Genomic DNA, 20,817 nt, shown 5'->3' on the forward strand with positions numbered 1-20,817 from the left:
GTCGCTACCAAAGTCAGTAAAACGTGTTGACGGATGTTTGAGTTCAGTGCACCACATAAAACTGGTTCCAGATCAGTAAGAACAACATTCATACATAAGGCGCACTGCTGATTTTTAAGAAAATTAAAGGATTTTAAGTGATCCTTATGGAAAATATGGTAAATCTTTTGGAATTCACTTGTTTCATTCCTTTGCCGTCAAATGTGATCTGATCGATCTTCAACCGATTCGCAGGGTGATAAGGCTGAAACAATTATACTTCTATACGTCACGTCTTCGCTGAAGTCACAGTGCTGGGAGGAAAAGTGAAGCAACTTAAAGGAGAGTATTTCCAGTCAGAGCCGTCTGGGAGATTTGCGAGGCCCTGTGCGAAATGGCCGGGGGGGGGCCCCTCGTGCGCGCGCGTAGCGAGTGTGCGCGAAAGATTTTTCCGTGTTTTTCGGGACGGATCGGGTGTCTGTATGCGCAATTTTAACTCTCCAATTAGCAAAAGACTGGATACAAACACATACACACGTTTCATTATGAAGCATTGCATTGACAAGACAAGACAAGTCAAGATATTTTAGTGACATAGGGGCCTAACTCAACTGACATTATATAGTGTGTGATTCATTCCAGTTCTACACAAAACAAAATCACCCCATAAGTTAACACATTAACAACATGCTTATGTATATAAGTCATAATCTTCTCAAATTATAGAGGATAAATAAATGAAAATGAAAAATATGTGTCTCGACTGCCTCAGGGCGGGGCCCCGCGGCTGCTTGAGACCCGGTCGGATCGGTGATTTTTGTAACAAATTTATCAGACGAGCCTTTCAGAGAGGCATTAAACTCTTCCATTTTCTTTAGTTTTTTTCTTTTTTCATCCCCTGATGGAAATTTCCTCAATCTGTCTCGTTCTCTCAACATTGTGTGACAGTTTGTTACACACTCCACCCGTCTGGATCAGAGCAGCTTGTGTCTGCGCTTGGTCTGATGCAGTTGTATTGAACAACAGACACGCGCAGTTGCGCAGAGACAATCAGCAAGCACATCATTGCACATATATTTATTGATATGCACAGACTAGTACACATTTAGGTCTGTAATGGAACGTGACTGTTGATATTTATAAGGGAAAGAAGTAAAAACAAACAAAAAAAAAAACGGCCCATAGCGCGAGGCCCATAGCGCGAGGCACCTTGGGGTGCGAGGCCCTTGGGGCGCGAGGCCCCGTGTGGTCGCACGGTTCGCACACCCCTTGGGGCGGCCCTGTTTCCAGTATCCCTGGATCAGAGCTGCACACCGACCTGGAGGAATCTTGCTCAGGTCTTTTCCTGGATTCACTTCCACGTTAAAGGTCGTCGTCCTTCTGCATCATCCAGCGTCTCCGGTTCTCTTCTAACCTCATTGAGGATTCTGGATTAAATCTTTCCAGTCATCTTCATCCGATCTGGCTGCCGTTCCCTCTCTGGGAGGGCCTCCACTCCACAGTTAGAGTATCTTATAATTGGGGATAATTCATAAACATGTATTCTAACTGTGGACTAATGGGTGTCTCAACAGCTCTGTGCAGATCAGCTTCTCTTGATCGCACGTCCGCGGAGACCTCCTCTCTCCGAGTCACGACTGACATCAGTAGATGCCTCTTCTGAAAAGCAGATTTAAAAACGTTTGACTGTCTTTTAATCAGTAAAGTAGCTCTGCGCCGCCCCTCCAACTTGTTTAATTAACTGCGTTTCAGGTGTGTAAACTGACACCTCCGGTTTGTTTTAATTGGACTCAGTGAAGTATGGCTCGACTTGTTCCTCCAGCTCGGTAAACTTGTTAAACGTGTGTGTTAGCAGTTGACGCACATCATGTTGATCTGATTATGTCATTTAGATGGCAATCTGAGGGCGTTTTAATTCTACAGGGGGGTTCACATACTTTTTCTGTTCCTCCTCTACCGTGTCATTGAACCTCTTCATCTTTCAAGTCATCATTATTTTCCAGCCACACATCCATCCATCACTCCTCCTGAAGACCTCTTTATGCTTCTCGCGTCCAGTCAATCCTTTCATCACTTTAGCCATCACCTGCCGATACTCCACCCCTCCATCGTCCCCATCAGTCAGGTTATCCCTCCATCCATCATTCTCTTCTATAATCCATCCATTAAATCATTTTGCCAGTTCCTCTCACGCGGTCGCCACTTTATCTGTCCGTCCAGCGACGGCCTGGGCCGTCACCCGTGCTCGTATCTGTGACGCATCCATCCATCACGCTGATATTTATATTCCTTGCGTTATTTGTTTTTTTTCTCGTCCTCCACCTTTTACCTCCTCTTGATACCCTTGACTTCCCTTTGACCGCACGCACGTGGAAACAAGCTAACTCAGGCGTGCGCTCAAATGTGCGAAAACACAATCTGGTGTTTTCTTCCCCTCGTCTTCATCCACGTGATGGAAGATATGTACTCTGTGGTGAACATGTTATTTGCTCTAATTCTTCTGTGTAAACTGTGGTAATCTGTTCATCTGCCGAGTCGTGGTGAGAGGGGGATGCAGCGGAGGAGGCGGAGTGGAGGATCTTTGATTTCCTATTTCTCTGAGGTTGTTCCTGCTTCAGCTTCTTTACCGTCTGAAACCATGGAAACCATGGAAACCACGCCACAGGCCTCACCCGAGCGCAGGCGGCATGAATGGGCACTGAACCTCGATGGTGTTGAAACGCTCCCGTGAAAAGGTCCGTCCGGTAAACACACGAGTTAATCCGGGTCTTCTCTGGTTTGTAATTCCTGCTCTCACCTCCTCTTCCTCTGTGATCCCCCTCTTCTGTCCTCCGGGGAGTTACTGCCCAGGACTGAAGGTCATGGATGAACAGATCAGGAAGGAAAAAGAGGAGTGTGAGTCTTGTAACGGCAAAGGGAGGAAGGCTTACTGCTCAGAATCCACAGCTAGAAATGAGATCTCTCTGAAACGAGGAAGAGGAGGAACCGCAGCTTTAGGCAGCATGACAGTCCAATGCAGCTGTAACTAATAATAATAATAATAATAATAATAATAATAATAATCAATGATTTGTGATTGTAAAAGCAAGGCAAGTTTATTTGTATACTGTAGCACAATTCAACACAAGGTCAAAGTGCTTTACATCAACTTTAAAAGCGGCAAGACACAATTAAACAGTAAATAACAAATAAAATGAAATAAAATGATAAGAAAAGACGTAAAATAATAAAAAGTACAAGTTGTTAACCCTTGTGCTGTCTTCGGGTCAAGGAAAGAGGAAGAGAAGAAGGGAGGAAGGAAGGGAGAAAAGAAGGAAGGAAGGAAGGAAACAAGGAAAGAAGGAAGGATGGAAGGAAGAGAGAAAAGAGGAAGGGAAGAAGGAAGGAAGGGAAAAGGGAAGGAAGGAAGGAAGGAAGGAAGGAAGGAAGGAAGGAAGGAAGGAAGGAAGGAAGGAAGGAAGGAAACAAGGAAGGAAGGAAGGAAGGAAACAAGGAAGGAAGGAAGGAAGGAAACAAGGAAGGAAGGAACGAAGGAAGGAAGGAAGGAAGGAAGGAAGGAAACAAGGAAGGAAGGAAGGAAGGAAGGAAGGAAGGAAGGAAGGAAGGAAACAAGGAAAGAAGGAAGGATGGAAGGAAGAGAGAAAAGAGGAAGGAAAGAAGGAAGGAAGGGAAAAGGGAAGGAAGGAAGGAAGGAAGGAAGGAAGGAAGGAAGGAAGGAAGGAAGGAAGGAAGGAAGGAAGGAAGGAAGGAAGGAAGGAAGGAAGGAAGGAAGGAAGGAAGGAAGGAAGGAAGGAAGGGAGAAAAGAGGAAGGGAAGAAGGAAGGAGAGAGCAGGAGGAAAGAAGGATAGGAGAATTAGGTCATTTTGACCCAAAGACACTACAAGGGTTAAAAAGTAAGGGCAGTAGAGTACAGCAGGTACATCTCATTCTTACAATGGCAAGATTTACGTTTCTATACGGACAAAACGTACAAAGACCGGGTCAAATACAGTATTACAAAAGTAATCTGTGACAATTCGTACGGTGAATTAAACCAATTTAACAATTCTATGCCACAATGCCTGTTTCCAGGTCTTATTTCACACCTATATGATAAAGATAACTGTTAACGACAGAGCTCTTCCATCTTAACCACCTCCGCTCAGGTGGAGGCCTGCAAGTCTTTCAGAATAACAGCCACGTGACTTTTCTGTTTTTGTTTTTTCTTCCTTTTCACTGTCGAGAGATGATTAATAGTCCTCGTCTGACTGCTTCAGAGCCCCCCGCCGCTATAACTCACTCACACGCTCTTGAAATTACAGACTGCGGAAATAGTTAATAAGTGTAGATCGATTTTTGTGACGGAAGTTAAGTGTTGGGATTTTATGAAATTGTTAAAGGCTTTAAGGGTTTTTCTATCAGATTCTGCCCTGGTGGTTCCTCTCGGGGGAGGACCACCTCCTGTTTTTATGACTAGACTGTTTAGTCATTTAGCTAAGAGTTTTCTCTTCTTTAGGGTTAGGGTTAGGGTTAGGGACAATGAAGAGAAACATGTTTTAAAACTGATGGGTTCCACTCTGTTTTTCTTAAAGTTTTAGTAACCTCAGATCTTTGCTCAAACATCTCAAGTAAGAAACAATCAACAGAAATATAAGGCTGAAAGTGTGACATGTTTAGGTGTCTTTCCCCGCAGTGGCTCAACAGATAAGGTTCAACGTCCTTATAACGTACAAAACAAGTCCTTTTTTAGTATAAATACGATTGGATTGATGACCACCGGGTGCATTTCTCTCCTACCTCTGTGGAACCTCCGGCTGGATAATATTGTGCATGATATAATAAAGCTTGTATTAACATTTGATTCTGTTTCTTATGGTGCACCAGACAAACGAACACGCGGATCTTTTATTAGATATGGTTGTTTTAACTGAAACATGGTCCAGGAGACACTCAGTGCGGTTACATGCATATCTAAATCAAGCTATTGGCAAAAATCGAGCTAAGGATTAAACTGGAGTTTCCCAAAAATCCAAGTAAACATGCGCAAGAAAATTATTATTGGATTATTGAGTGAAGTGCGTTCGACTGCGCGATGCTAGGTGGCGCCATACGCACTTTCAAGTTGGCGTTCTTCCGGTTCCTTCTTGGTTGTGCTTCTTCTTCTTCTCCTACTGTGTTGACATTTTGGCTTTCGCGGTGTCCTCACTTCCGGAGGGTGGAGTCCCGGGCCGGATACATGCCGGAATAACTTGAATTACGACGCATTATCTGGCACCAACAACTCAATCTCAATAGCTCTAGTTCGGCCCGGCTAAGGTGGATACATGGCTGTATCCACCACAATTAAACTTTCTCTTAGTGCAGGTAAACGTTCTGACTGAGTTGTATCACATTAGTCCAAGACAAGCACCAACCCATGATGCTTTTAATCGTCTCAGATCGGATCGGTTGGAGTCCATCCATGACCAAAGAGCAGAACATGAAGACGTTTGTAGGTTGGACGTAGCTGAGTGACGAGGATGGCCTCATCATCCTTCAGGAACGGCCTGATTGAATTTACGTTACGTATTTTAAATAATGGTACCATTTATCTTTACGCACTGACAAGTAAAGCTTGAGTTATGGTTCTGTGTCAAAACGACGCCGTGCCTACGGCGTAAGGGTATGCGTCGACACGTACCACACGCCGTCACTGACGGCGTCCCTGACATGCACCTCCCAAAAATTGTAACTATGCGTCGAGGCGACGCAGACCACACGCAGACCGAGAGGGCTGTGATTGGTTCACTAGCAACGCATTTCCGGTTTCTGGTTTAAAGCAGTCGTGAACTTTCAGCGCTCTTTTCTTCGTGTATGTGTGATTTTTTGGTTTCAGTTTTTTGCACAATAGTTGTCCTTATCTCTTTGATTCACTGTGACCGAAAAAGTCGGATAAACCATTCAGGAAAAGATTGTGAATTAGCGGTCACAGGGGGTACTGCACCGCGGTGAAATGGAGTGACGGAGAAGTCCGAAGGGTTCACGACGGCGTCACGGCGACGGCGTGTGCACGGCGACGGCGTGTGCACGGCGACGTTTTGACACAGAACCATAATTCAGGCTTAAGACAAAAGGAACAAGTTGGCACCACTTCTCAAAACCCGATCCATTTATCCTGCGATCTTGATCTTTGAGTGAGGGATGAGCTCTGAGAATGGCGATCGCCTTTAATCTGGGACGTCTGGACTCTCCAGCTGGTCGCATGGGTAGCACCAACCACACCAACACAGGAGGCCGAGCTGTGGTCGTTCGACCAACAGTGGAAACAAACACTGATCTGCATGTGCCATTCTTCTCCCTCCATTTGACCAAACGAAGGAAGAAAAATGATTTAATATAGTAATTGCTGCTGCTGGTAGGGGCACCAACTCTACTGCAACAGAAGGAAGCACGGTGGTGGAGATATGATGCTCTGGGCTCGTTGTCATTGAAAAAGTCAACCTGAAAACCCAGTAAGGATGCCCTAGTTTTATGTTTCTTTTATTTTTTAATGTTTTGAAATGGAAAATATTCATTTTGAAGAGGCGTGTACTTTTGTGACTCGTAGGACTAAATTATACTGAGATTTAAATGCTAAACATCCTGTTACATCAGGATATATACAGGAGAACAAATGCTGATTTTGTTTTTACATAAAAAAATGAATAAAAGTGGGTTTTTTTCAAACTACAAAGCAGTACAAGATAAATAGCTGTGTCCTGATTTTGTGGAGATGAACATGTTTAAGATTTTGCCAGTCGTCACGAGGGCAGCTCAAACTTCCATCATCTCCCAAAACCCGTTTCCGGTTGAATTTAGTTGAGTTTCAGATGACCAGATTACAGAAACAGCAGGGCTGGGAAGTCCACAAAGCCAGACTAACACACTCCCATCCATTTATCTGTCGTCTTATCTTAATAAGACCCGAGCAACCTCTCCACAAGGCTACGCCGCCTGCTTCTGAACCTCGGTCTCATTAAACAGACATATTGGCCTCTGCGGTACAAAGGCTTCCGTTTGGAGCTGACTCTTCACCATCCCAGCTCGCTCATTTAAAAGTGATGTGTCGACATCCTCGACGTGTGTCCTTATCAATAACTCTAAGCAGCACTTTAGAGAAAAAGCGAAGCCTCTGCCTTTATTCACTCCCAGCTGCTGGCTGCTGTAGACGGGAGATGATGTTTGCTTCACTCATCAGATAGTGAGTCGCAGAGATGAGGATCGGATCTGGGGATTTCAATACGTGACAGTTTATCACGGATATTTACAAGTTTCTGTCTCTCTGCCGTAATCTCATTCAGCCCATCTGTTTTTCTTTCCAGTTAAGAAACACTTATTGGGTTTATTTCATTATCCCATAAACACATTTTATGATTTAACTGAAGATATTTCCACTGTATTGAAAACAGCTGTTGTGATTTGGTTTGGTCTCAATACCAGAAACTGTTGCAGAGCCCGGAGGCGTTGCTGGGACTTGTCTCCCGTACTGTATCATTCATGGTTAAATTTTAAAAAGAAGAACAAGGCTGAACTAACATCTCTTACCACTTTTTGCTTTATATGATAAATTTTAGCATGAATTTTTCCAGTTAACTAAAACGGGAGCCGTCTTCCAGTTTGTCTGGGTAGTTCAAGCGTGGTTAAATTAAAAATAGTGCTGGCCAACGATTAAAATTTTTAATCTTAATTAATCCATGATTTCTGTAATTAACTATGCGATTAATTGCGATTAATTTATTCACACATTTTGTGCTGTTCTAAATTACCTCAAGGTATTTTTTTTAATGTTTTTAATACTGTTAACAACCTGAGAAAGGGCAAATATGCTGCTTTATGACAATGTTTATTCAACTTTCCACAAAAAAAGCTGAAAACAATGAACCATATGCATAAAAAATATGGAGGAAAATAAAAGGCTCAAAAAATATCCCCTTCTCCTAAGCGGGATCAAAACAGGGGGATACAAAAACTAAATTACAAACAAATAAAGTGCACATGTAACAGCAGGGAGTAACTCCACCTATAAAGTGCAAACTGTTTCCTCACCTGATCCTCAGCTCAGCTATAAACTCGTGCGCCCGTCTGTGCGCGTGTGTGTGCGGGGGGCATTAATGAGTTTTATGTAAAGCGCTTTGCGTTGTATTTTTTATTTTGTAAGAAAAGCGCTTAACAAATAAAGTTTGATTTGACTGGTCATTTTTTGCAAGCTGCTACAGCGTTGTCTGCTTTTGACGAGGTGGGGGCGCGGAGCGGCGCGGAGCGCTGCGCTCTTTAGGCTGATTTATGGTTCCACGTTACACCAACGCAGAGCCTACGGCGTAGGTTACGGTGCGTGTCACGGCGCTCTCTGCTCGTGTGTTTGGCTGCAGGTATTTGAGACTCGACGTACTTCCATGGTAATTCATTTCAAATCGACAGTACATGCAAATAACTTTAGTCTTGTCCAGCGAACCATCTGCATCTTTTTGAAAGTGAACTAACCGTTCAAAAGTCCCTTTTAATTCTCAATCGTTCAATCCACCATACGGTTCCTCAGGCTACGGGTGCCGACGAGCGCCAGAAATGTTGCGCCTTTTTTTTTTTAATCTCATGCATTAAAAAAATTGTCGGCGTTAAGAGGACGTGAAGAGGACGTGAAGTTAACGCATCGTTAACGCGTTAAGTTGGACAGCACTAATTAAAAAGTAAAAAAAAAAGACAAGAACAAGGTTTTACTAACATCTATTATCGTTTTCTGCCTTAGCTGATACATTTGTTCGTATGAATTTGTGGAAACTAAAACAGGAGCCGTCTTCCGGTTTGTCCGGGCAGTCAATGTTCGAGCCAGTTGTGACTGGTTTCAACCAACAGCCACAAGAGCCTGAGATTTTGCTGTTACACAAAACATGAAACTATTCAGGTTTGAATTTTCATGTTTACAGCGGACAGTTTTTTATGATTTGACAAACCTCCATCTGTTTCAGATCTAAAGCTGGTTGAGCAAAAGAATGACATTTTTGTGTCACAGTATGTGTTTGTGTTCAGGTTTTTACAAGACCTGGTTCAGCTTTTATTGTCAATCCATCTAATAAGTTTGACCTTTCTTATGTTTTCATTTTATCTATCCATTTGTTTTTTATGTTCGCACAACCTCTTTGAATTGGTGAACGACTGAAACGAAAAGCCTCCCACCTCTGGAGTCTGACCTGCATGTGAGTCATTCGTGTCCCTGGAGCCAGTTGTGCAGCCACCCAAGCTTGTGTCGTTTCATTGCACAATTTCACCACTTTGCTCAAGAAACTGGAACCAAATATTGCTCTTTCTTCAGTCAGAAAGTAAAGCGAATGACTACTGAGCATCTTGTGATTAATATGGTGAAGATCAAGACCAATTAAATTCCCAGAAACTTTACTTCATCTGAAGTTTAATGTAGATTTATTCTGAAGTTTTATTTTGGTTTTCAATCAGTGCTTATTTTTTTAATTTTTTTATCAACTGAATCTGAATTGTTGGTTGGACAAAACATGGCTTTTGAAGTTAGGCAATATGTTTCTCATTTTAGTAACATAATTTATGGATTACTTGAAGAACATTTTATAGAGAAAAATTGTTCAAAAAAATTGTGAGCTGTCATTAGCATGAATTGCAATGTATGTTATGTCTCCTGATGATGTCAAGAGGAGGTATGGATGGAGATAAAAGACCTGGACCCAATACAGAACCCTGTAGAACTCCATAAATAACTCCCCTATCTGATAAATATGATTTAAAACCACTCCAAACTATTACCCTACACTAATCCAGCGATGATGCAGCTTTTCAGTCTTCAAGAGCAGCTGAGAGTTTTACAGAGATCATTTTGATCTTTCTGTGAATCTTTTTCATAATAATCAGTTATGAGTTCGTCAGGTTTAAAAAAAAAAAACTTTAAAAAAGATAATGGCAAGTTTTTAACTGATCATTCATGCTGTTTCTGCTTCTAGACAACAAAATTCAATAATAATGAATGAATTTCTCCATGTTTCTCTTGTATACAATGTTTTTGTTGGGTTCTTGGGGTCTTCGTTGTCTTCTTAACAACCACATCTCTGCTTATTACAGAGTTACAGGGACATAAGTCCGTTGGGTCACCTGCTGACCAGCACAAACTAGCTTATTCACTCCAAACCATCTGAAGAAGGTGGCAAATCCAAAATATTGTGTTCATTCAACAAAATGATTAAATATCTGGGTTTAAATTGGGTCATTTTCAAATATCCTATTATGTCAGTCAGACATGACTTTGGTGTTAAATTAGGCCTCTGGTACAGTGTGCTGGAAAAACACAGTTGCACTGCATCATCTGAGGTAATAAACCAGTAACAATCACCTGTCTGGTTTCAAATACAAATGTGTTTTAATCTGTTGAAGTTGGGATTAAAAAAAATAAAAAAATACTTGTATATTTATTTCAAAGTTGACTGACGTAAAGTTAATGTTTAATGTTTATCAGCCTTACCAGACTTGGTGAGGGAGGGTTGAGGTTGAGGGATTTATGTCGTCATTCTGGTGTTCCACAAGGTTGAACCTACCTCTCCAGAGTAAAAACAAAACCATTTCTTGTGTATCTTGTTGTGAAAGGAATATCTAATATAGTTTTAAAGTATTTTATCTGCTAGGTGACAGCAATTTCTGTGTAAGGCTGAGAAATGGTAACCTTCAAAAATGGTTGGAATTCAAAGAATTTAATTTCTTTTGCCTACAGAAGGATATTTGAAGGTTGTTGAAGAATGAAAAAGAACAAAGATGCCTTAGACTAAACTTATGTTTGTAACGGTGTAAGACAGCTCAACCCAGCTCTGTAAACGCGGTACTCGTCTGAACTGTGTACTCATGAAGAACAAACAATAACCCAAAAATCCTCTTTTCTTTCAGGAAGTGGCAGATGAGCTCCGCCCGTCTCCTCTAAAACTGCCCCTGATTGGCTGCGATTAAGAGCGAATCACTGAAGCCCACTGACTCAGGTATGGTCTCCTCATCCGATACTTCCTTCCAGCAATGGTTTGGTATGTGCGCCAGAGTCGGGCCTGGGTTTGTCTAAATGTGGCGCTTGATTTGATTCAGAGAAAAATCGTAGAAAAATTGAATAAAGTGTGTGATTAATTAGCGGCGTGAGCTGCAGAGATCTGCACCGTCCTCATTCTTTACTGTCAGCGGTAATTTGAGGCGCTGAAGTGAGACACCTGCGTCTCTGTTCTGTCAATATTGGATCTTTCCAGAACAGAAATGGATCCTTTAGCCGGGCCAACACAAGAACACACCTACATGTCTCTCTGAAAGTGAACCACGCAGGGCTTCTGGCTGAACTTTTCTTCTGTCTGTGATGCCGGTGATACGGCCCACCAGAAAAGCACTCCGACGGGTTCGTGTTTGTGCAGGTGGAAGAGCGGTTTATTTTGCTGAAAACGACTGTAAATGCATGTGGACTTATATAAAGTGCACTCTGCGCGGTTGGAAAATGTAAAGAAAAGTCCAGCCAGGATGTGTAACATGAACATTTGTCCACGTGTCAGAACTCGGTACTGTCGGTACTGTCCGTGCAAAAACAGAAAATGTGAAGTGGCAATAATTTTCTGTGCCAGATGATTTGTTTGAAGGATTAATCCCCAACCTGAGCCCAGAATGTGGTTGAATTTTGTCATTTACAGCTTTTGTTGTGCAAACTGGTAGCTCAGCATAACTGCCTTGCATAATTAGCCTGATTGTCTGAAATCTGGTCCAAATTGTCTCATATTAGGCAATAAAATCTCCGTCAATGGGGTGAGAAAAGGTTTGGTTAAAATTCCTAAACCCATTCATCAAAACTTAGACTAATGTTATTACAGTCTTGTTGGATAAGACCTTTTATGTCCATTTGTGTATTTTTGGATAAACTGTTAATGGAAACCACTTTTTCTCTAGTCTATGATCACATAAAGAAAGAAAACCAGTTTTCCAAATCCATCAAGAAACGTGGTCAAAATGCACCCTGAGTAAATCTGGATTATGCCATCTGTAGCCAGACTTTAAACCCTAACTGGAACTGTAATACCACACTAAATAACATGTAGTACTACTACTACTACTACTACTACTACTACTACTGTCATTTAGCAGACGCTTTTATCCAAAGTGTCTTACATCTGAGAGAACACATACACATTAAACATTAAAAACACCAATTCTTTGGCCTTCTGTTTTAATTCCTGGAAGACCTTCAAGTCCACCGAATGCATCCCTGGAACGGGAGACACTAATCAATAAGCTATAAGAAGCCCAGCACTCATTAAGATTGATCTAACATGAAAAAACTAGATGAAGCGTTCAACGATTATCCGCAGCGTTAACAAACGTTACAAATTCACCAACCATTTGTAATCATTCAGATGTATTTATGAACTGAAGTGAGGATTAAGCACATGATGGGTGGACAGATTTATCGTGGCCCATTGCTTCCACACACAACACAAGGTTGAGCATGAATACGAGTGAGTGGGTGTTTCTGCAGCAGCGATGGAGACTGTGGATAACTGCTGCTGTGGATTTAACAGATTACAGTCAGATCATTGCCACGTCTTTTCTGAAGAATGCTTTGAAGTTTGTCAATAATTGGACGGCGGAACTTCTGATTTTGTTCCTCGGAGGGGTGCGATGCCGCCAGTTCGTAACCTGGTGGAGGGGGCGGGATGGATCCAGATCGAGACCTGATGGAGGTCCATCGTTGGGCATTCTAGGATAAGTTGATTGGGGAGTGGTAGTCTGGTTGGGGAGTGGTAGTCTGGTTGGGGAGTGGTAGTCTGGTTGGGGAGCGGTAGTCTGGTTGGGGAGTGGTAGTCTGGTTGGGGAGTGGTAGTCTTGTTGGGGAGTGGCAGTCTTGTTGGGGAGTGATAGTCTGGTTGGGGAGTGATAGTCTGGTTGGGGAGTGATAGTTTGGTTGGGGAGTGGTAGTCTTGTTGGGGAGTGGTAGTCGGGTTGGGGAGTGGTAGTCTGGTTGGGAGTGGTTCTCTGGTTGGGGAGAGGTAGTCTGATTGGGGAGCGGTAGTCTAGTTGGGGAATGGTAGTCCGGTTGGGAGTGGTAGTCTGGTTGGGAGTGGTTCTCTGGTTGGGAGTGGTAGTCTGGTTAGGGAGTGGTTCTCTGGTTGGGAGTGGTAGTCTGGTTAGGGAGTCGTAGTCTTGTTGGGGAGTGGTAGTCGGGTTGGGGAGTGGTAGTCTGGTTGGGGAGTGGTACTCTGGTTGGGGAGTGGTACTCTGGTTGGGGAGCGGTACTCTGGTTGGGGAGTGATAGTCGGGTTGGGGAGTGGTACTCTGGTTGGGGAGTGGTAGTCGGGTTGGGGAGTGATAGTCTTGTTGGGGAGCAGTAGTCTGGTTGGGGAGCGGTAGTCTGGTTGGGAGTGATAGTTTGGTTGGGGAGTGGTAGTCTTGTTGGGGAGTGGTAGTCGGGTTGGGGAGTGGTAGTCGGGTTGGGGAGTGGTAGTCTGATTGGGGAGTGGTAGTCTGGTTGGGAGTGGTAGTCTGGTTGGGGAGTGGTAGTCTTGTTGGGGAGTGGTAGTCTGGTTGGGAGTGGTAGTCTGGTTTGGGAGTGGTAGTCTGGTTGGGAGTGGTTCTTTGGTTGGGGAGCGGTAGTCTGATTGGGGAGCGGTAGTCTAGTTGGGGAATGGTAGTCCGGTTGGGAGTGGTAGTCTGGTTAGGGAGTGGTAGTCTTGTTGGGGAGTGGTAGTCTGGTTGGGGAGTGGTAGTCTGGTTGGGAGTGGTAGTCTGGTTGGGGAGTGGTTGTCTGGTTGGGAGCGGTAGTCTGGTTGGGGAGTGATAGTCTGGTTGGGGAGTGGTAGTCTTGTTGGGGAATGGTAGTCTTGTTGGGAGTGGTAGTCTGGTTGGGGAGTGGTAGTCTTGTTGGGGAGTGGTAGTCTGGTTGGGAGTGGTTCTTTGGTTGGGGAGCGGTAGTCTGATTGGGGAGCGGTAGTCTAGTTGGGGAATGGTAGTCCGGTTGGGAGTGGTAGTCTGGTTAGGGAGTGGTAGTCTTGTTGGGGAGTGGTAGTCTGGTTGGGGAGTGGTAGTCTGGTTGGGAGTGGTAGTCTGGTTGGGAGTGGTAGTCTGGTTGGGGAGTGGTTGTCTGGTTGGGAGCGGTAGTCTGGTTGGGGAGTGATAGTCTGGTTGGGGAGTGGTAGTCTTGTTGGGGAATGGTAGTCTTGTTGGGAGTGGTAGTCTGGTTGGGGAGTGGTAGTCTTGTTGGGGAGTGGTAGTCGGGTTGGGGAGTGGTAGTCTGGTTGGGGAGTAGTAGTCTTGTTGGGGAGTGGTAGTCTGGTTGGGGAGTGGTACTCTGGTTGGGAGTGATAGTCTGGTTGGGGAGTGGTAGTCTGGTTGGGGAGTGGTAGTCTGGTTAGGGAGTGGTACTCTGGTTAGGGAGTGGTAGTCTAGTGGCTACAGAGGTGGGCACCCAAGATGAACCACCTTGGGCCCCTAAGCAAGACCCATAACCCTAATTGCTCCCCGGGGCAAAATGGTGTGTTTGTTCTCTCAGATGTAAGTCGCTTTGGATAAAAGCGTCTGCTAAATGACAATAGTAGTAAATTTATCCATGCTGCTTGGTTTTAGTCCTTATGTTTTTGTGGGTGTATTTGTTTGTGGTTTTTTTCTATAAACTGGCATCGTAATAATCTTTGAGTTGAATCAGTTGGATGATAATTGGATTATAAATAACTAATCTGAATTGTAATAAACCTGGACTGAAGCCGTTTACCTTCGGCGCCTCCAGATGACTCTTGTTGTACATTGATGCTAAACAAATAATCTGAATAATATTCAAATAAGTTCATGTTTGGAGCCAGAGGTCCGTACAAATTGGAAAAGTTTTGGCGTCTCACTACGACACGGACGTGCCTCGCGGACTTCCTCCCTTTCCTGCCGTTTTCATTTATCACCATTTGCACATTTCATCTGCAGAGGTGGAGAACAACAACAGTTCTCCTCCAGGAATCACTGCATAAATCAGGCCGTCTCGTATCTCTGCGGGTGACACATACTGTATATTCTGTATTCATCTGTACTGCGTCCTCATCAGTTGGAAACTATTTAGGCCCATTTTTTACAGCGTCTCCAGCTTTGCTGCGAAGCTTTGTGCCATTTTGGCGGCTGACGGGAGTCTGGCTGTCTAACAGGAGTGATGAGCAGGCGTGTGAACAAAAGCCTCTCGCTATGTGACAGATTTTAGCTCCGTTAATGGGAACCAGTACTCGGAGGCCCAGAGCACGCAAGCAAGCCGCCATCTCCACTCGCTCTGAACAGGAAGGAAGGAGGAGAAAGAGCGGGGGGGGGGGGGGGGGGGGGGGGACGGAGGATCTAAGAAACGAAAAAGACGCAATAAATTTGTGAAAATTGTTATTAGAGCTCCTGTTTTTATTCTCAGGGTTTTGAGTTTGCTGCCGTTGGATGAACACTAGAGCAGTTGGACTATTTATTATCATAATGTGCTTCCTCTTTTGCTGGAGAACTCCAGAGCTCATCGATCACATTAGGAAACCCGTAAAATGCGCAAACATGACTGCAGACAAAGCTAAAGGTCCAGACAAAATCATCTAAAAGCTAAGGGAAAAGTGTATTTCATTTTTACACATTTTTTAATGATGGGTCATTAGAGAACGGACAGATACACTGTCAAAAATAAGGTATAGTATTAAAAAGCATATAGACATGTGTAGGCGTACGTAGACATGTCTAGACGTATGTAGACGTAAGTAGATGTAGACATGCCTAGATGTATGTAGACGTACGTAGACTTATGTAGACGTAGACGTACATAGATATGTGTAGATGTATGTAGACGTAGACATGTGTAGACATGTGTAGACATACGTAGACATATGTAAGACGTACGTAGACGTGCATAGACGTGTTTAGACGTACGTAGACATGTGTAGATGTAGATGTACGTAGATGTACGTAGATGTGTATAGATGTGCATAGACATGTTTAGATGTGCGTAGACGTTTTCCCAACAACCACATACTTACTGAACGTGTTCCCACTTACAGCTATCGTCTGATGCTGTGTTGGCAGCGTTTATAAAAATGTAAACGTGTGTGTCAATACTCTGTCTCTATCCGAGACAACCGGATCTGGCGAGGCTGAGGCGAGGACGCGCTCTAGCTGTCCTCCAACATCAGCCGGGAAGCAGTGGCTTCAGATTTCCACGAGACTTTCCTGGTTTAGGTTGACAAAATACTGTTTTTTAATTAAATACTGATAGTTTTCACCTCCTATACATCGTTTTGTTCTGAATATATATCTCCTGGTGTTCAGACATGGACCCGGTGGTTTTAGCACCCGAGTCATTCTGGCTGTTTAATCTGTTATTCTGGTTTGAGACTTTATTACCAAATGCTTTCGTTGGATCTTGTTTAAGGTCACTTTTACAACACTGATGTCGACCACAGCTCCGCGATCTGGTTTCGTTGTTACGTAAAGATGACCATCGTTGCAGCCGGTGGTTACATGAACTCAAGGGGACTAAATTAAAGTCAGTAAAAATGTGTAAATGACTTATTTCTCGGTTAGTGGTAGAGATCCGGACAAGGCCGCTGGAAACGTCCTTGTGGTCCCAAAAGGCCGGTGAGACTTAAAAGAGTTAGTTTTGTTGCTCTCACTTGTGTTTTTCTTCTTGGGTTCAGTGTTTCTTCAGACAAGTTGTTCAACCTCCTAATAAGCAACGGCCTCTTTCTTTCCCTGATCCTGGTCGTCCTTCAGCCGTCTCTGCCTGGTCGGAGGGAAATGGAGCCCTGCAGGAGCTGGCTTTAGATTCAGGGAAAGGTGTGTTGAGGGAAGAGTGCTGAGTCCTCAAAGAGAATAAATCACAGAGCTGCACTCTGGAGTAACTGCGAACCGTGAGTGACAGTCCCCACACCACGCTGGCACAGGAACAAAGCGCCGACACCTTCTCATTAATATTCAGCATAAACTGAGTTCACGTGAGGCACGAGGCAAGATGGCTGCACGGCACTGAGCGCTGTTATTATAGCCCCTTTATATTTGTGTTTACTGGGACCCATACACTTAAATACTTTCAATTGATGTATATAAAGGTTTAATCTTAAGTTATGACCTCAAAGAAAGAGCCAGTGTCGACCAAGAAGCAGGAGTTGTCGAGCAGAAGACAAGCTAACGTTAGCGAGTCTCCGGAAGATATGGCTACGCTAATTAAGCGAGCAATTGAGTCTCTGTAGGAAATGGAACCTCCATGTTGAAAGACTCACTTGAGAAAGCTTTAAGTCCGATTGAGAAACACCTGGCAGAGAACGGCACTATCCTCAATATGGGTGTAACGATACACAAATCTCACGATACGGTAGGATACACGATATAGAGGTCATGATAACGATACGGTACGATATTATAGCAGTATTTTTTTAACAACCCTGAATGAGGAACATATGAATGTTGTGCATTTGCCCAATTGTTACAGTTTGTAATGCTTTATAACTGTTTAAGTTTTAAAGAGAAAGCCAGGCCAACCATTTTCCACAAACTGAACTAAAAGTAAATGTCAGGTTTGCATTATGCATCTTCAGTTTCATATAAGTAAAAATATTTTGCCACAAACTGAATAGTTTCTCGTGTATGATTTGACTTTTTTTATATTCTTTATATTCTGATGTAAATCAGGGACTATAATGACACTAGTCAGTTTATGTGTAGTGATTAGTCTGTTTTAGATTGGGCGGAGTGATACGCCACAGTACGGCACTAGATGCTGTGTTGATGTTCTAAAATCCTACACTGTTGAGCGGACATTAACGTACACTCAAACTCAGAAGAAGTTGTCCCGTGTTTATCCTACTCACGACCCGAAAAAGGTTTAATTTAATAAGGTAAGGCTTAACTCTACACCAGCCTTACATAAGTAAAAGTTCAGAGCTCAAAACCCTGCAAGAGCCCCGTGATCGGGACCGCAAAACGGTCCTAGTTTCTTCTGAGCGGAGTAAGATTTTGGTCCGCGGGTCGAGGCGCGGTCAGCACGCGTGGTCGGATGTGCGTTACTAGTCAATACAATAAATTAATATTAATAACCCAATATCGCGATACAGTTTGTCACCTCAACGACACGTATCGTGACGTTTTTGTATTGCGAAATTTCGTGGCACGATATATTGTTTCTCCCCTAATCCTCAAGTCTTTTAATGAGAAAAATATTCAGCATAAACTGTAGAAAGATGTTGGGATGAAACATGGCACTGTCTCTTCCCTGGACATGAGGAGTGATAGTAACCAGATTAACCTGAAATGATGATGTCATGTTGGGCGCCGGCGTATTTACTCGTGTTTATCTGCAAAGGTCTGAGCTGTTTCCTGCCAAATGCAGACCGTTCAGGTGTGTTTGGCCTCCGAAGACGCTAAAGACTCCCGGCAGCAAGGTCGGGCTCGTTAAAATAATCCATCTTCCTCCCCGTCCACCCACAGAAACACCTCACCATGAGTAACTGGTGCCTCCGGTAAGCAACACGCTTGTCTGTGTTTGGGTTCTCAGGATTAGTTTCAGTTCATAAAGTCAGGATCTGACAGAACAGGTAACCGATAGTCTGATTTCTGTATCTGGGGGAGTTCAGTCGGCGCTCGGGGCTGAAACGTAACCCTCCGCTACACAAAAAGCACAATGATGGCAAACTCGGACGCAAAGGAAAGACCACACTCTCCTCAGAGGTTGTGTTTCACACGGTTGATGGTTCTGCCTTAGACAAGTTCATACGGGCTGAATAAGAGTTGCTTTCTGTTTAGAGGAAGTTTTGTTCGTCTTATCTCAGAGGACAGGGACATCAAACATTACAGTACATGTTGTTTGTTAGGACGACAGCTTTTTTATGTTATTTTATAACTTTGTTGTAGTTTTTTTTTTTTTTTTAATTATGTTTATTGGAAAGTGTTTTTAGGGCCCGAGCACTGACAGTGCGAAGGCCCTATTGTATCTGTAGGAATTCTTATTATTATTTTCCTTCTGACGAAATTAGGGCCTTTTTGCCCCCTTAAACGTGCCCTTAAGGTCACCAAATTTTGCACGCAAGCCAGGCCCGGCCAAGAATTTGATATTTAATGTTTTTAATTTAATATTGCATTAATGGGCGTGACAAAATGGCTCAACAGCGCCCCCTAGAAAACTTTGTGCCTCAAGCCCCACAATACGGTTTGACGTACATGCACGAAAATCAGTATACTCCTGTATCATGTCACAACTTAAAGAAAAGTCTCTTGGCGCCATGGCCGAAACCCAACAGGAAGTCGGCCATTTTGAATTAATCGCGTCATTTTGGCGAAATTTATGCCATTCCTTCAGCCCCTTCAGAGCCCGAACCGTAACGTGCACCGAGGTGCTATACATAAAAATGTGCGTCTCCATCCTGTGACGACGCGCATTACTTTTCTCAGTCAAAAGCGTTACCGTGGCGACGCTAGATGCCAAAAAGCACGCCCCCACTTCATCTTATTGGTCCATATTTGATAGTTCCCCAAAAGCCACCAAATTTTGCACGCAAGCCAGGCCTGGTGATAAATTTGATTTCATGGTTTGCATTAATGGGCGTGGCAAGATGGCTCAACAGCGCCCCCTAGAAAACTTTTCTCTGCTATAACTTTTGAATGGTTTGACATAAAGACTTGTGGGTGGTGTCATCGGACATGGTTTTGAGTCCTTGACCATAATTGGTGCAAATTAGCCCCGCCCCTTCTTCTGATTGGTTGTCCCTATTTTCTGGCATAACTTTTGAATGGTTTGACATAGAAAGTCGTGGGTGGTGTCATTTCTGATATGCTTATGGGGGGCGGTGGCCATGAGTGCGAGGGCCCGTTCATCGCTGCTTGCAGTTTTCATTTTTATTTGTAATTTGTTTAGTTTTTTTTATTATTACATTCATTGAAATTTGATTTCTTAGGAAAAAGGGACAGATAAAATAAGCTTAGTCTTCTTTCTGTTCCCTTTCATTCGAGGAAAGAGATTTGTTGTAACTATATTGAACTGTGTAGTTTTTCCTTTAATGAATGATATAAAGATAAAGAAAGCTGCATGAGGAGCCTCAACGCTCAGATTCTGCTGACCCTTTCCTGGCTGGCTGCAGTTCTGACGGGTCCTTGGCTGGTTCTGACGGGTCCTTGGCTGGTTCTGACGGGTCCTTGGCTGGTTCTGACGGGTCCTTGGCTGGTTCTGACGGGTCCTTGGCTGGTTCTGAGTCTCGGTCCTTGGCTGGTTCTGAGGACGGGCAGGAGCACGTATGCATGTTCGCCGGTGGCGGCCGTAGCTGTTTACCTGAGTGAAACGCCTGTTTGCTGTTGTGAGTGTGTAAAGTATGTTAATCATCCGGCCCTCTGGGTTTCCTCTCTCTTGTTGTGAGCCAGAACTTTTCCTCGCAGTCAGCATAAACACTCTCAGACGGGGGGACGGGGGCGGGGGGGCCTGCTGGCTGCCGGAGGCCGATAACGGCACCTGGACTGATGTGTATCCAGCGGGACGCACTTCCATCACCGCCGGCCCACCATGCATCTGTGCTGCCGCTCTTTGAACTCCTTCCTCTGCCTTTTCTTCCATCCAGGCTTCTTCTTCTTCTTTTAACTGCTCTTTCATTTTAATCTCTGATCTTTCATGTTTTAGTCCTCATATTTACTTTTTATTCATGAACCTCACATTTGTGTCTGTTATGCATCTGCTTATAGGAACTCCATCGCTTCTCCACGCTTTCAAAACCATCCGTCCATCAGCTCGCGGGTCTTATCGCCGCGTATCGCGTTAAAAACGACGAGGGGCTGCAGTCTTCATCCGTTTCTCTTTAAAAGAGCTTCTATTCTGCAGTTCAGGGACCTTTAATGTT

General features: G+C 43.8%; 1 protein-coding gene across 2 annotated transcripts in view; it reads left to right on the top strand.

Annotated features, from left to right (window-relative positions):
• si:cabz01090165.1 (uncharacterized protein LOC100333421 homolog) overlaps positions 1 to 20,817 on the top strand; it is a 686,742-nt gene that overhangs the window by 507,514 nt on the left and 158,411 nt on the right. For both annotated transcript variants that reach the window (XM_061719918.1, XM_061719919.1), the window contains one exon: positions 10,871 to 10,959. The gene's annotated coding sequence lies outside the window, so the exon portion shown is untranslated. The remainder of the gene's footprint in view (positions 1 to 10,870; positions 10,960 to 20,817) is intronic.

The sequence above is a fragment of the Cololabis saira genome, chromosome 4 (genome assembly GCF_033807715.1).
Source record: "Cololabis saira isolate AMF1-May2022 chromosome 4, fColSai1.1, whole genome shotgun sequence".
In the NCBI taxonomy this organism is placed as follows: Eukaryota; Metazoa; Chordata; class Actinopteri; order Beloniformes; family Belonidae; genus Cololabis; species Cololabis saira.